The sequence below is a fragment of the Bos indicus x Bos taurus genome, chromosome 12 (genome assembly GCF_003369695.1).
Source record: "Bos indicus x Bos taurus breed Angus x Brahman F1 hybrid chromosome 12, Bos_hybrid_MaternalHap_v2.0, whole genome shotgun sequence".
NCBI lineage: Eukaryota > Metazoa > Chordata > Mammalia > Artiodactyla > Bovidae > Bos > Bos indicus x Bos taurus.
Window position 1 is genome coordinate 27,141,472 of NC_040087.1, and position 12,910 is coordinate 27,154,381.

Below are 12,910 nucleotides of genomic sequence, written 5' to 3' on the forward strand. Positions count from 1 at the left end.
ATATTTGAATACTGTACATTTCATCTCTTTGATCTTAGGAATCATAAAATATAAATTGTCCCACTTGAGCACATTACAAACCTGTCACCCATGTTACTCAATCCTTTATATATGAAGCTGTAATTTCAAAAGCGAAAAAGCACTTTTATCCACATGATTTGATGGTGATATATATTTAACATATCTTCAGTTGCCCTTGCTACCTTCCTGAAAGGTAATATATTACAACTAAAAATAGTCACTCATAGCTGTTAAAAGGGAAGATTTATTTTACATGAAATGGCATAAAAAAAAAACAACTACAACTTTAAAAACACAAAATGTGATTAAATATCTAGTGTAAAAAGGAGGCAGTGCCTTTATTCCTTTGAGGTTCTATGGCTCTTGTCACTGATATTACTTCATCCTAATGTTTTAGAAATGAGTAATCTGTAACCTCTGGGAGAGGAACCTAGAAATCAGGAGATCCCACAGTAGAAGAGAGCAAGAGGGCATTGTACACAACAGTGCAGGAAAGTTCCAGGCAACAGTGGCAGAGCCAGTGTGGTAAACGAGCTATTTAGACTGGAGCAGGAGGATGGCTATCCCCAGAAGATGAAATCAGTATCTGATGTGCTCACACATCCTGAGATGAGATTTATACATATGCAAGAGAGTCTGGGAATAAATTAGCAAGAAGTACACTAAAAACTAACCAAAGAGAAAACAGGACAGTTACCAAGAACCGGGAACATGAAAGTTATATAAAAGGAATATGTAGTCTCTGAAAAAAGGAAATGTTATAGCATTTTATCATGTGGCTCAATTGTGCATAACAAATTCAGAATAGTAAGAACACCATATACTTATCTAACCAGAAATTATGATATAAGTGCACTGGGAGGGGAAGTGTGTCTAGGTGTGAGAAGGGAGGGATGTAAAAGAGATATGACTTCACTTTCTATAGTAGGCAATCAGCAGCTAAATTTTCAAAATCAAGAAACTGCAATATATATTATTAAGAAATATAGAGTTAACACCAACACACACATGCACATGCACACACACACATGCACACGCACACACACACATGCACATGCACACATACACACACATGCACACACACACAGAGTTGAAAGTGTTTTTTTCTGGGAAGCAGAAATAAGGTGTTTGAGCAGAGATCAGAACAGGGATCCTATTTTGCATAACAAGCACTGTGGAACCTTTAACATTTTCATTATATAATTTGAAAAGTAAAGTTTAAGTCAATACAGTGATTAAAACAAAGTGACCCCAAAGAATGTACTAGCCTCTAATGCCAAACAAAGTGAAGTTATTTCTTTTGCTAACAGTTTTGAATGGGACTTCTAGGTAGACCCACCTAATCAGGTAGGTCAGGAAAGGTTTCTTTGGGAAAGTAACATTTAGGATGAAGCTTGAGCAGTGGAATGAGCCAGAAAGGGAGAAGAGTGTATTGCATGGGCCCTGAATAGGGAAGCTTCCGGGGTATACTGAAACACTTATTCTGCCAAAGAGGAGTGAACACGGAGGAGAAAAGCATGAGAAGAGGCTGAACAGGCCAAGGAAGAGACTGCGCTGAGTGGTCCTCCTGGTTTTAATGAGGATCTTTCTGGCCTATGTCCTGAATCATCTCCAGTTACCTCCTCACAGGTAAGGTAATAGGATTAAGCTGATTCTTCTCAACTCAAACATCCAAATGGTTCTAAAACCCCGAGCAGTCTCCCCAGGGATCTTCTCAGTGATGAAAAGCTCTCTGCTGGGCCTCAGGTCATGGCTTCACCTTACCCCTGACTTCATCTTAGCTCCTAGTTTGATTCTGGGTGAATGGATTCAATTGCAAAATTAAAGGCTGGGCTACATAACTCCTAAGGGCCCTGCAAGCCCTAACACTCTTTTCACCTTCCACTTTTATCTGTATTTTTGCCAAAAGGAAGAATTCCCTGTCTTTAAAGAATTCACATTTTTGTGTGAAACTCCTTCTTTTACCATGATCTTTATCAGTTCCTAAACTTCCCAGTTTTTGAGATATTTCTACAAAATGGAACAGCATACCAGCGAATGTTGGTTTTAGCAACTGGGATGTGGAGATGATAGTCTAGGATGCCTGCCAGTCAGCTTTAGGTCAGTTTATTGCAACACTGTTTTTGGAAAATATAGATTTGTTTTTTTCTCTCAGAAATTAATTATTATATTTTATTAACTAGATAAAATAATTTAACAGCATTATTATGCTTTTCCTGTAATCACAGTAGCTCATTAACTGATATTATTTGATGTGTTCTTCCTGATTTCCATATATCCTCTACATTCCTCTTTATAGGAGTTACAAACTAAAATGCTAGCATGGTATAGACAGGCAAGTGCAAGATCTACGCTTTGGGAGAATAAAACAGGGAGAGAAGGCAGGAAGTTTCTTCCCACCAAAAGGGAGTGGCAGCCCCTCAGCTTCACTTTATCACCCACAAACAGGATCTTGAACCATTAATGATAGAACTTTAATGTTTTGAAAGAAGCTCCAGGCCAGATTTCTTTTTTGTACAGTTCAGTTCAGTTCAGTTCAGTCGCTTAGTTGTGTCCGACTCTTTGCGACCCCATGAACCACAGTACGCCAGGCCTCCCCGTCCAACACCAACTCCCGGAGTACACCCAAACCCATGTGCATTGAGTCAGTGATGCCATCCAACCATCTCATCCTCTGTCATCCCCTTCTCCTCCTGCCCTCAATCTTTCCCAGCATCAGGGTCTTTTCAAATGAGTCAGCTCTTCACATCAGGTGGCCAAAGGATTGGAGTTTCAGCTTCAACATCAGTCCCTCCAATGAACACCCAGGACTGATCTCCTTTAGGATGAATTGGTTGGATCTCCTTGCAGTTCAAGGGATTCTCAAGAGTCTCCTCCAACACCACAGTTCAAAAGCATTAATTTTTCGGCGCTCAGCTTTCTTCACAGTCCAACTTTCACACCCATACATGACCACTGGAAAAACCATAGCCTTGACTAGATGGACCTTTGTTGGCAAAATAATGTCTCTGCTTTTTAATATGCTGCCTAGGTTGGTCATAACTTTCCTTCAAGGAGCAAGCAATGGCTGCAATCACCATCCACAGTGATTTTGTACAATCTCCTGAGAAAAACAAGGACACTGTCCAGACCAACAGAACTCATCTACAGGCCAGATTCAGCCTCCCTCCTTGGCTTGCAAACTCTGCTTACACCTTGTAACATTTTGTTCAAACCTCAGAAAGAGAAGAAATAAATTGAAAACTCAAATCATAGCAGTATCTGATTTATTTCCCCCTGCTTGATCTGGGAGAGAAAACTCTGGTCAAGGCAGAAACAGAAACATTTGACTAAAAGAAAGGAGGGGTCTGTTTGATGGCCATTAATGCCAACATCCTCTGCCTCATAGTATCAGGAATTCCTGGCAACTGATAACTAATATCTGAAAGACTCTTACTCTGGTTCAGTAGGTTAATGCAGTTTTGCTTGTTTGTTTTTCAAAAATGTATAATATAAGAAAACACACTTACCTATATTTTTCATATTTTAAGACAAATCACGTTTTCTATAAATAATAACCTGTCCACAAATAATACTCACAGATGTAAGGCAAAGCATATCTGACATTTATTTACACAATAATCTGTTATATGGAAATCAATTTCTCTGTTCCATTTTTGGAATGAAAAGGCTCAGAAATCCCTTAGTTTCATTTATTCTAAGAGTTGGACAATATATGTTACTGCCAATAATTATGAAAGGCTTTTATTATAAACAATATGATTATATAAGTAAAATTGCAAGGATTAGTAATAACTTCTAACAGAACCCTTTTGATTTTCCCTATACTCCTTATACTTTTTTTATGTCTGACATTTTTATTCAAACATTCTGCTATATTCCTCATCCTTCCTACTCCCAACTTGGAGGAATGATTGCATTTTATAGAAACTGCTTACCCAGAGAGGTGACTTTGAATTATCATATCCTTTCCTATGGTGCTTTTTAATGTTAGTCACTAGAATATAGTTTCAAAAAGCAGTTCTGTTTATTCGTGGGTTACATGTTTGAAAACATCTCTATTTTAGATATTTCCCTAGGAACCCTTAGTATCTCAAATTTACTCATAATTTTGCTACTAATTATTGTAACAAAAACATTAGATCTGCAATTTATATGTTGCATTTCACTGGTAAAACTAGATACATTCTAAATAAAGTGGGTTTTTTAAAATTCTGAATAAAACAGCAACTATTCAAATAAGAACATGGTTTTTATGGTATACAACTAGCCTGGTTAAGACACCTTTTTAAGTGGGTATATAAAAAGAAAGCTAATTTAACAGGAATTTATATTTACAAGCATCCCTCCCCTCAAAATTGAAAACCATAACCAGTTTAAAAGCAACACTGATCTGACACTAATATCATGCATCATTCTGCCAAATTACAGAATTCCAACTGCTTTAAGTAGGATAAGCAATCTACCATACAAACAGGCCCTCAAATCTATAAAGGTTCAAAAAAGACAAGACTTTTCTTTTTTAGTTGCTGCTGCTGCTGCTGCTAAGTCACTTCAGTCGTGTCTGACTCTGTGCAACCCCATAGATGGCAGGCCACCAGGGTGCCCCATCCCTGCGATTCTCTAGGCAAGAATACTAGAGTGGGTTGCCATTTCCTTCTCCAATGCATGAAAGTGAAAAGTCAAAGTGCAGTCGCTCAGTCATGTCTGACTCTTAGCGACCCCATGGACTGCAGCCTACCAGGCTCCTCCGTCCATGGGATTTTCCAGGCAAGAGTACTGGAGTGGGGTGCCATTGAAAGACCAAAAATGAGTGGTTCTGAACAGCAGGTGGCTCTCTTCCAATCAGTAATACCGGGTCACAGACTCCTTCCCTCTTTTGTCTCTGCCATCTTCACCAGCTGGCTTCCACAGCCATTACACGGGTCTGCATCAAGCCCATGGAGGAACAGACCATGCAGGACCACACGTGGAATGTTCCTGTGGGCCAGGGTCTGGAGCAGCATACGGCACATCCTGTTGGCTAGACTCAGTGGCTAACCCACACCTGACTCAAACTGAAACTGGAAAAACAGTCCCCCGCTTTCAAGGTCCTATCTGCAGCCCCTCAGCACTATGTCTGTGAAGTTCTTGTGATAAAATAACCTATTAACTGTCATTATAGTTGTAGACAGCTTGTGGAACGATTGTTATGTGTCAGTATGTCAGAACGCTGTGCTAGACCCTGGAGTAGAGACCCAAGGAGGAAGGACTTGTGGTCTTTGTCTTCAAGGACTTTGCTCTATTACCTGGGCTTTCATAGAAGATTCTGGCAGAGAACCAAAAAGGAAATGGAAGAGGACCCACACTTGTATTCAGAGAGAGAAGTGTTTACTTAGACATTTACTTAAGGCTTCACTCTATCCTTGCCACTCAAAGTTTGGTACTTGAATGAGCAACGTCTGCAATGCCTAGCAGCTAATTAGAAACACAGATGCTCAGGCCTCACCCATCCTTCTTGTCTTTATTTTAATAAGATCCTTAGGTGATTTTTATATACATTAAACTTTGAGAAACACTAGCCTGTATCTCCATTAAAAGAGTGTAATGTTAGTTCAGAATTATTATTCTGTCTACACAGAATTCATACTTTTGTGTGCATAGATTGACCACTAAAGATAAGAAAAGGTCTTTTGTATTGTGCTGAGGAATTTGTATTCACATGATGTGGTGGAGAGAGCTGACAGAATGTGGTCACTGGAGAAGGGAATGGCAAACCACTTCACAGTATTCTTGCCTTGAGAACCCCATGAACAGTATGAAAAGGCAAAATGATAGGATACTGAAAGAGAAACTCCCCAGGTCAGTAGGTGCCCAATATGCTACTGGAGATAAGTGGAGAGAAATAACTCCAGAAAGAATGAAGGGATGGAGCCAGAGCAAAAAGAATACCCAGCTGTGGATGTGACTGGTGATGGAAGCAAGGTCTGATGCTGTAAAGAGCAATATTGCATAGGAACCTGGAATGTCAGGTCCATGAATCAAGGCAAATTGGAAGTGGTCAAGCAAGAGATGGCAAGAGTGAATGTCGACATTCTAGGAATCAGCGAACTGAAATGGACTGAAATGGGTGAATTTAACTCAGATGACCATTATATCTACTACTGTGGGCAGGAATCCCACAGAAGAAATGGAGTAGCCATCATGGTCAACAAGAGAGTCTGAAATGCAGTACTTGGATGCAATCTCAAAAATGACAGAATGATCTCGGTTCGTTTCCAAGGCAAACCATTCAATATCACAGTAATCCAAGCCTATGCCCCAACCAGTAACGCTGAAGAAGCTGAAGTTGAACGGTTCTATGAAGACCTACAAGACCTTTTTAGAACTAACACCCAAAAAAGATGTCCTTTTCATTATAGGGGACTGGAATGCAAAAGTTGAAGTCAAGAAACACCTGGAGTAACAGGCAAATTTGGCCTTGGAATACGGAATGAAGCAGGGCAAAGACTAATAGAGTTTTGCCAAGAAAATGCACTGGTCATAACAAATACCCTCTTCCAACAACACAAGAGAAGACTCTACACATGGACATCATCAGATAGTCAACACCAAAATCAGATTGAGTATATTCTTTGCGGCCAAAGATGGAGAAGCTCTATACAGTCAGCAAAAACCAGACCAGGAGCTGACTGTGGCTCAGACCATGAACTCCTTATTGCCAAATTCAGACTTAAATTGAAGAAAGTAGGGAAAACCCCTACCATTCAGGTATGACCTAAATCAAATTCCTTATGATTATACAGTGGAAGTGAGAAATAGATTTAAGGGCCTAGATCTGATAGATAGAGTGCCTGATGAACTGTGGACGGAGGTTCGTGTCATTGTAGAGGAGACAGGGATCGAGACCATCCCCATGGAAAAGAAATGCAAAAAAGCAAAATGGCTGTCTGGGGAGGCCTTACAAATAGCTATGAAAAGAAGAGAAGCTAAAAGCAAAGAAGAAAAGGAAAGATACAAACATCTGAATGCAGAGTTCCAAAGAATAGCAAGAAGAGATAAGAAAGCCTTCTTCAGTGATCAATGCAAAGAAATAGAGGAAAACAACAGAATGGGAAAGACTAGAGATCTCTTCAAGAAAATCAGAGATACAAAAGGAACATTTCATGCAAAGATGGGCTCGATAAAGGACAGGAATGGTATGGACCTAACAGAAGCAGAAGATATTAAGAAGAGATGGCAAGAATACACAGAAGAAATGTACAAAAAAGATCTTCACGACCCAGATAATCACGATGGTGTGATCACTCACCTAGAGCCAGACATCCTGGAATGTGAAGTCAAGTGGGCCTTAGAAAGCATCACTACGAACAAAGCTAGAGGAGGTGATAGAATTCCAGTTGAGCTATTCCAAATCCTGAAAGATGATGCTGTGCAAGTGCTGCACTCAATATGCCAGCAAATTTGGAAAACTCAGCAGTGGCCACAGGACTGGAAAAGGTCAGTTTTCATTCCAATCCCGAAGACAGGCAATGCCAAAGAATGCTCAAACTACCGTACAATTGCACTCATCTCACACGCTAGTAAAGTAATGCTCAAAATTCTCCAAGCCAGGCTTCAGCAATATGTGAACCATGAACTTCCTGATGTTCAAGCTGGTTTTAGAAAAGGCAGAGGAACCAGAGATCAAATTGCCAACATCAACTGGATCATAGAAAAAGCAAGAGAGTTCCAGAAAAACATCTATTTCTGCTTTATTGACTATGCCAAAGCCTTTGACTGTGTGGATCACAATCAACTGTGGAAAATTCTGAAAGAGATGGGAATACCAGACCACCTGATCTGCCTCTTGATAAATTTGTATGCAGGTCAGGAAGCAACAGTTAGAACTGGACATGGAACAACAGACTGGTTCCAAATAGGAAAAGGAGTACGTCAAGGCTGTATATTGTCACCCTGTTTATTTAACTTATATGCAGAGTACATCATGAGAAACGCTGGACTGGAAGAAACACAAGCTGGAATCAAGATTGCCGGGAGAAATATCAATCACCTCAGATATGCAGATGACACCACTCTTATGGCAGAAAGTGAAGAGGAACTAAAAAGCCTCCTGATGAAAGTGAAAGAGGAGAGTGAAAAAGTTGGCTTAAAGCTCAACATTCAGAAAACGAAGATCATGGCATCTGGTCCCATCACTTCATGGGAAATAGGTGGGGAAAGAGTGGAAACAGTGGAAACAGTGTCAGACTTTATTTTTCTGGGCTCCAAAATCACTGCAGATGGTGACTGCAGCCAGGAAATTAAAAGACACTTACTCCTTGGAAGGAAAGTTATGACCAACCTAGATAGCATATTCAAAAGCAGAGACATTACTTTGTCAACAAAGGTTCATCTAGTCAAGGCTATGGTTTTTCCTGTGGTCATGTATGGATGTGAGAGTTGGACTGTGAAGAAGGCTGAGCGCCAAAGAATTGATGCTTTTGAACTGTGGTGTTGGAGAAGACTCTTGAGAGTCCCTTGGACTGCAAGGAGATCCAACCAGTCCATTCTGAAGGAGATCAGCCCTGGGATTTCTTTGGAAGGAATGATGCTAAAGCTGAAACTCCAGTACTTTGGCCACCTCATGCGAAGAGTTGACTCATTGGAAAAGACTCTGATGCTGGGAGGGATTGGGGGCAAGAGGAGAAGGGGACGACAGAGGATGAGATGGCTGGATGGCATCACTGACTAGATGGACATGAGTCTGGGTGACCTCTGGGAGTTGGTGATGGACAGGGAGGCCTGGCGTGCTGTGACTCATGGGGTTGCAAATAGTCAGACACGACTGAGCAACTGATGTGATCTCATCATGTGACTTGTTTTAGAAAAAGAATATAACCCAAGAAATAGTGTGGATGGTGGATTAAATAGAATAATAGATTATTTGTAATAGTAAATAATAATAAATAGGATTGGAATAAATAGATAATGAAGCTGGGAGACCGGTTGAAAGCATGCTATGAACGTCTAGTCTTGATATGATATAAGCCATTTCTAAGACACCTCAACAAAGGACAAGTATTTAGAAAATACTTGGGGAATTTGAGGATACAGAGAAGTGTTGTCAGCAATGTTTCTAAAATTTCTTGTTTAAGTGACTGCTGCTGCTGCTGCTAAGTCGCTTCAGTCGTGTCCAACTCTGAGGGACCCCATAGATGGCAGCCTACTAGGCTCCCCCGTCCCTGGGATTCTCCAGGCAAGAACACTGGAGTGGGTTGCCATTTCCTTCTCCAATGCATGAAAGTGAAAAGTCAAAGTGAAGTCGCTGAGTCTTGTCCGACTCTTAGCGACCCCATGGACTGCAGCCTACCAGGCTCCTCCATCCATGGGATTTTCCAGGCAAGAGTGCTGGAGTGGGGTGCCATTGTGTGACTAGGTGTTGGTAAAGTTATGAGCTTTGAAAGTTCAAGTGCATTTTAAATAAATAGAACTGCTCTAAATTTTTATCTGTCTATTATAAAGTCGGGCTTCCCTGGTGGCTCAGTGGTAAAGAATCCACCTGCCAGTGCAGAAGATGTGGGTTTGATCCCTGGGTAGGGAAGATCCCCTGGAGAAGGAAATGGCAACCCACTCCAGTATTCTTGCCTGGAAAATGGGCTGATAGCCTGGCAGGATACAGTCCATGGGGTCACAAACTTTTGTTTCACAACTTAGAAACAAAACAACAATAAAATTATAAATGCAATATTATATAGCCCAAGCCCTTAGTGAATGTAGTAAACGCACTGAAGAATGCAGCCCTCATCTTCACCCCTCCTCTACTTTTACTTAGTTATTAGCAATTTGAAGTACATTTTTCATATGACAAACTAAAATCAAAATATTATAGAACCACTGAATAAAGAATAGCCTGCCAAGCAATCATTTCAAGGAAAACTTGCTTTTACTTCCTAGGGATGTTGTTACTAAGTGATTTTTGTCCCCTAAGAATGTTAAGTGTTATTAAGTGGAAAAGTAGAGCTTTCAATTGGCCCCCAGGTGGTTGAGCTTCTTTTTCCTGAGTCTTGAAATTGTCACTGTTGTTCCCCAAAGTAAATTCTAGAATGCAGCAGAGCCTAAAGAAGCTTTCGTTAAGGACCGTTCAAAGGCTGCTTCCCAGAGATACAGATTACAGTGCCCCATGATGGTCTACAAAGTAACAAGATGCCTTGTTCTGCAAACTTTTAGACAAAAAAAGTTTCAGTTCAGTTCAGTTCAATTCAGTCGTTCAGTTGTGTCCGACTCTTTGCGACCCCATGAATTGCAGCACGCCAGGCCTCCCTGTCCATCACCAACTCCCAGAGGTCACCCAGACTCATGTCCATCGAGTCAGTGATGCCATCCAGCCATCTCATCTTCTGTCGTCCCCTTCTCCTCCTGCCCCCAATCCCTCCCAGCATCAGAGTCTTTTCCAATGAGTCAACTCTTCGCATGAGGTGGCCAAAGTACTGGAGTTTCAGCTTTAGCATCATTCCTTCCAAAGAAATCCCAGGGCTGATCTCCTTCAGAATGGACTGGTTGGATCTCCTTGCAGTCCAAGGGACTCTCAAGAGTCTTCTCCAACACCACAGTTCAAAAGCATCAATTCTTTGGCGCTCAGCTTTCTTCACAGTCCAACTCTCACATCCATACATGACTACTGGAAAAACCATAGCCTTGACTAGATGTTTACTTAAGTCATAACAGACACACACTGGAGATCTTGCAGGTTGAGTTCCACTGAAATAAAGCCAATATAGCAATAAAGCAAGTCATTGAATTTGGGGGTTTCTCAGACAGTAAAGAAACTGTCTGCAATGCAGGAGACCTGGGTTCAATCCCTGGGTTGGGAAGATCCCCCAGAGGAGGGCATAGCAACCCACTCCAGTATTCTGGCCTGGAGAATCCCCTTGGATCAAGTTGCCTGGCAGGCTACAGTCCATGCATCACAAAGAGTTGGACACAACTGAGAGACTAAGCACAGCACAGTGCATATAAGGTTATGTTTACACTATACCATAGTCTATTAAGTGTGCAATAGCATTATGACTTAAAATAAACCTGTACATGCCTTAATCTACAAATAACTTATTGCTAAAAAAAAAAAAAATGCTAACCCTCATCTGGGCCTTATCGAGTCACAACCTTTTTACTGGTGGAGGTTCTGAAATATTGTTGCTGCTGCTGCTGCTGCTGCTAAGTCGCTTCAGTCGTGTCCGACTCTGTGCGACCACATAGACAGCAGCCCACTAGGCTCCCCCGTCCCTGGGATTCTCCAGGCAAGAACACTGGAGTGGGTTGCCATTTCCCTCTCCAATGCATGAAAGTGAAAAGTGAAAGTGAAGTCGCTCAGTCATGTCCAACTCTTCGCAATCCCATGGACTGCAGCCCACCAGGCTCCTCTGTCCATAGGATTTTCCAGGCAAGAGTACTGGAGTGGGGTGCCATCGCCTTCTCCATGAAATATTGTTAGAATTAACAAAATGTGACACAGAGACATGAAGTGAGCAAGTCCTGTTGGAAAAATGACACAAACTGGGCTTTCCTGGTAGCTCAACTGGTAAAGAGTCCACCTGCAATGCAGGAGACCCCAGTTCGATTCTTGGGTTGGGAAGTTTCCGTCGAGAAGGGATAGGCTACCCACTCCAGTATTCCATGGGCTTCCCTGGTGGCTCAGACAGTAAAGAATCCACCTGCAGTGGGGGAGACCTGGGTTCAATCCCTGGGTTGGGAAGAGCCCCTGGAGGAGGGCATGGCAGCCCACTCCAGTATCCTTGCCTGGATAATCCCTATAGACTGAGGAGCCTGGGGGGCTACAGTCCGTGGGGTCACAAAGAATCGAGCATGACTGAGAGACTAAGCACAGACTTGCTCGAGAGGTAGGGTAGCCATAAACCTTCAATTTGTAAAAAAATCGCAATGCCTGCAAAGTGCAATAAAATGAGGTATGCTGTGTACAACTGTGTTTATTTCCTGAGACTGCTGTAACAAATTACCACAAATTGGTGGCATGAAACAACAGAAATGTAAGTTTTCACTGTTGGCCAGAAGTCTGAAATCAAGTTGTCAGCAGGGTTGGTTCTTTCTGGAGGTTCAGAGGGAGAATTTACGGCATGCCTCTCCCCTAGCTTCTCTTCTGGCAATCCTTAGCATTCCTTGGTTTTAAATACATCATTCCATTTGCTGCCCCTGTTTTTTCCCTCTGGTTTTTCTCCTCTGTCCGTATGTCTCAAATCTCCCTCTTCTTTTTCTCATAAGAACACTAATTATTGGATTTAGGGGTCACCCAAAATCCAGGATCATCTCATCTGGAAACCTTTAACTTAATTTTATCTGTAAAGGTCCTATTTCCTTTGCCATTTGCAGCAAAACTGATGTCCTCAGAGGGAATCGTGGTAAGTTGAAGAAGTCATACAGAGAAAGGCAAATACTGTATTTATCACTTATATGTGGGATATAAAAAACCCCACAAACTAGTGAATAAAACAAAAAAGAAACAGTCTCACAGACTCACAGGATACAGAGAACAAAGTAGTGATTACCAGTGGGGAGGGAGGGACAGCACAGAGGCAGACAGGGAGAGGGGGCCATTATGAGGTTATATGAAATCATATATTTGAAACTTCTGAAAATTATCAGCCACTACAGAATTTGAAGTATCTTCCATTCACTAAATTAAATAAATACTCTATTTCCAAATGAAGTCACATGTGCAAGTACTAAGGATTATGACATGGATTTAATTTTCAATTCAACCCACTACAACAACCAATCCCAGGTGGAAAAACAAGTTTTTGTGATGTCAAGGGGGCCAAAGACAATGAGACCCAAACTTGGGGTAAGTGTTCAAACTCATGCACTTAAGAAAAGAAACAAATCTCTATTCAAAATAAAATGTTCTTTTGTACTC